Genomic DNA, 5,170 nt, shown 5'->3' on the forward strand with positions numbered 1-5,170 from the left:
TAAAAGTTTTCAAATGTTTTCAAATTATTTTTAAAATATTGGTGAAGTTTTGGAGTTGCAACTCCACACGCATGCAAATATTAAATAAAAGATAAATTATAATCACGTGCCTTTGGTGGTAATATCATGCCAAATGATCGTTTGTCTTGTAAACTAATATCTTCTGAATCAGGCTGTAGTTTCCACTGATTTATTAATTTATGCATAGCAAATGAAGCAATGTGTGGCCATGGGAAATCCTCCTGAGGTAGTTCGATAGGTTTTGGTGATTCCAACTCTTTTTCTACTTTGGTATATTTTTTTTGTTCTAATTAAATTAAAAATAGTATTTATATTATATACACAATAATATGCGCAGTTAACTAGTCCAACACTTTTAACCTACCAGTTTCCATGATTAATTGTTTACTCAACATACTACGAAATAATTGTTCACATGCTTTTTGTTTGGCTTCAGTCTTCGAAATATCATTTCCAGTATACATCTGTCCATCAATCTGCGTTTTTTAAGTATATATTTTACACCAAAAATTAAATCAAGTTTTCTAATTCAATTATATCTCAACATTTTTCGTACCACAATTGTAGCAGTATAAGTCTTAGTATGACATAATTGGCGCTCTTCTATTTGGATTGGCACACCACGGAACAGCTCAGAAAATACCACCAATGCACTTTTAGGTAATAGTAAACGATGTATTCGAGCATTCCGGCGTCTATTATATAATGTTTTATCAATCTCTAACACAAAAAATATTAAATTAATATAAATTTAAATTAATCAATTATAACAGTATTAATAAAAAAATGAATGACGTACTACGTTTGACAGGCCATTTTACTTCACAATTCTTATTAATTGATTTAATTGGTACACCACTTTCGAGTGTCATCTGTTCATTCTATAATATGGGCAATGAGACAATACAAGCATTTTTATAAATGTGGCAAAACATTTTTTTCAGTTTACATAAAACTGCCAAGACACATATATTTTAGGATATAATAAATTTATATTGATATTGATATTATATCAAAACAGTTTAACATTGATAATAATAACTTAACTGTATTAACTATTATTATTATTATAATTATTATATCTAAGATGATCCATCATAAATTATGACAAAATATTATCAATGACTTGAAATGTAAATTAGGCAAGATTTCAATTGATTTTCAGAATCTTATTTGCCGGATGGTATAATAATATGACATGAAATTAATGGTAGGGTTAACATGTAGCCAATCAAAATAATTCAAATTTAAAAATTATTTTATATAGGTAATTTAATTGTAAAAAGCAGGAAGCGGGTAAGTGGGTAACGCTCTGCCGTACATTAGGTGTCTAGAAAGTCACTGCTATCATGAATGTGTTATAAAACAATTTTATTCGAAAACATTTTCTGAGCGAAGACGATCTGTCAGCCTATAATTTTACTAAGTAGGTATATTTTATAATTTTATTCCTTGATTAAAGTAGTTTATTTTACTATTAGGCATTAGTATATTAGTAGGTTAAGTCAATTTTTGTCGAAAAAATTCATTTAAAAATGTTATCATGTGTATTCAATATATTATTATACCTATACCAAAAGTTTCAAGTACTTGAACAAATCAATAAAATCGTAATTCTTTGTTTTAATATGTAATTTTGTAAAAATTTTAACTTAAAAAAACTATAAAAAAAATTGTTTATATTTATTTTAGACTTTTTGGTTACATAATGATCTACTCAGGCTGCGTATACATTGGAAGGCGTTCGTGGTGAGTGGTGGGCGATGAGTGGTAAAGTATGTATACTAAGCAAAAACCATCAGCCTTGTCTATAATATTTAGTAGTCACCTCCAGTAATTTTTTACTACAAAATAATTACTAAATTGTAAATTTGATAACTTTTGTAAAAAATCGAATTTTAAATATTTATAGAAAAAAAATGTGTGACTAAGTATTTTTAATATATTTCAACTGCTATAGTGCAAATATATCAGGAGCCTTGAATTAATGAATAATAGAGAAATGATATTGATAAATTATAGAAAAAAAAAAAATAACTAAAAATTTAAAACTGAAAATGTTTGTAAACAGCTTAAAACGGGACAAAATTCAAAATTATATGCTAAAAATGAAAATACAAGTATTCAGTGAAATTATATGTATCTAAAGTTGTTCATTTTTTAATTACAACAAAATAAGAAAATTGCTAGGTACATGAGGAATAGAGTGAATATCCAATGTTGTAAAAATATGATCTTCAAACGATCATACAAATTTAATTTGACTTTCTTGTAGACATTTTTTTTTTTTGATAAAGGTAGACAAACTTATGAGGAGCCTTGTATTATATTTTCAAGCTTATTTGCCCATCCACTTCATCCATGCGTACTTGCAACACGCGCATTTTGTTTTAATATAATTGTTGTAATATTGTACATCTTAGCAAGATTAATAATTTACGTTTATCACATAGTATAGAATGTATACCATAGCTAGTTGGCACGATGGAACACATAAGTGCAGAAAGCGTTTCGAGGTTCGTGAGGACCCTAGGTCCTAGGTAGAAGGTACTATAATAATATTGTATAAGCTTAAATAAAGGGGGTACTATTGGAATTGTTGTAAGGACATAGGGCCTAATTAATCCTCCCTATTTTCGCTTATGAAGGTACTTAGGTACTTAATATTAAATAACAAATAATGATTATAACAATGAAACTAGTTTTAAAAATAATTATATGAGCTTACTAATATAAGATTAACATTATCTTCTCCATCAGACATTGTCGTTGTTGTTACTGTGGTACCAAGTTGTTAATTGTGTTGTTGTCTGAAAGTTTGTATCTTACTGGTTATTGTAAATATCACCACATAAAAAATAAAAATAATACATTATTATTAATAATTTATTAGGAAGTATTAAAATTAAAATAAATCATCATTATAAGCTTGTATGTATACCTTTTACTACAAGTATATTTATCAATTTCTGTAAAAATTATAGAATAAGAATTTCGAAACAATTGGGGTGTATTGAAATGTTTTATGGTTCCTTATTTGACTTTTTCTACTTAGCTAGTAAATTAAAAAAATTGTTATGACTGGACCTTAGTCTATAGTTTTTACTAGTTTTTCACTCACCAGTCTTGATATTAATGGAAAGACTACATATTAGGCAAACTATATTTATATAAATCACAGTGCGAAAATAATTACCTACTTCATAATTTTATGTTATTAGTGTCAATAAATATTATATATTATTATGATGCTATGATGTATATTAATTAACAATACTTCTTAAGTTTAAAATGTAGCATATATTATGATAAATAGTAATGCGATATTATTTTAATTATTTAACTATATATTATAATAAACTCTTCTCAAGTTAAGAAACTTTGTCAGCGGCCAACGTGTACGCAGGAGTAAGACAATTATATCACACGGAAGGTATACAAATATACAATAATAGTTGACTCTGACTGATTGCGATGAAAACTGGTAGCCACCTTCTACGTTTCTTAACTTGAACAGAGTATAATCACTCCAATGTGATTCTCCATGCCTGTTTTGTTTGATGAACTGAATCAGAAGCAATGTTGAGTATTCGCAGAAAGAATAGATTTTTTTTTGGTTGATTATAATAACTTATTGAATCAAAATATGGCGAGACAATATAATCACATAGGTACGTCTGTCACACAATCTTAATAACTTTTGAATATTCAAAAATATTGAAAAAGTAAACAAGAATAGTCTCATAGGTATATTTAATTTATCGTCATGGCATTGTTCATGTACAATATAATTGAATACAGAATGTACCCATAAAACTATTAATTCATTAAAACGGAGTAGTTCTTACTATGAAATATTAACTTTGTCACTGATTGATGGTTAATAATATGACAATATAATATATGTTCGTTTAGTTTTTCAAATTAATATTAATTATTATAATTAATCATATGTAGTTTAATTATAAATTTCCAATTTAGGTATAGGTATTCAATTTTATGAGTTTTGTCAACATTTTAACTATAAATGCTTATAAAAAAATCGTGAGTTTGAATCTTTAATATTTTTAAACTGCTATTATCTATTAAAACACTTTATAAGGAACCATGTGTAATAAAAATAAAGATGGGTATGCATATGAATGAAAATTAAGCTAACCTTTCATTTGCATTACCTTTTCCTGTAGGAGGAAGTATTATTAAGGGGGGTTGTTAACCATATAGCCTAGACAGTTAATTTGTCGATAAAGATAAATAATTTGATAATTCAATCTCTTACCTGTCTCGAACCCTGAAACTCTTTTCTCGGTCTGCCACATACAGGAGATGAATATTCTCAGAGCTCAGAAAATGCAAAGGAAAAAGGAATAGTATACTCGAAATAAATTAATACTTATTTTTATTTGATAAAAACTATTAATTGTCACACGCGTAGAAACGATTTTAGTTTATAAGCCAAGTATGGCCAATGGAGAAAGTTAAGCCTCTATGGACAAAAAATAACGAAGTATCCACGACGTTGATGAAGTTTTTCCCCCGACTATGTCCAATCGACATCAGACCAATTTCAACATTTAGTAACCTTTTAGTAACTAATTGTAACAGACATCAAACAATTTGTAACCAAACTGTTTCCGGGGAATTTCAATTTCCAATTCGGGGGGCTTACTTCACGTACCCCCACAACTTTTTCCTATCAAATCTGGACCTATCCCCAAATTTAGTTACCTTTTAGTTACTAACTGTAATCGACTAAGTGGTTACTAAATTTGATGATAGGATCGGATTTGAAAGGAAAAATACGGGGGGGGGGGGGGCTCGGAAAGTTCGTCCTACGGAATGGAAATTGAGCTTTCTCGGAAACAGTTTGTTTAAAAATTGTTTTATGTCGATTAAAATTAGTTACTAAAAGGTTATTTAATGTTAAAATTGGTTTGTTGTCGATTGTACATAGTCAGAAATCGACGTAGCAGAAATCACCGATGTTATTAATGTGAAATATAAGTTAACTATTACACTATAATCCATCCAAATTTGCGTTGCATTAAATAGAGATAATATCAGAGAATCAATTGGCCTAGTTAGTGAAATAAAAGTCAAATCTTATCAGAGTGTAACCACTAATAATGGTATAATTTAATTAATTGCC

The sequence above is a fragment of the Acyrthosiphon pisum genome, chromosome X, assembly GCF_005508785.2.
Source record: "Acyrthosiphon pisum isolate AL4f chromosome X, pea_aphid_22Mar2018_4r6ur, whole genome shotgun sequence".
NCBI lineage: Eukaryota > Metazoa > Arthropoda > Insecta > Hemiptera > Aphididae > Acyrthosiphon > Acyrthosiphon pisum.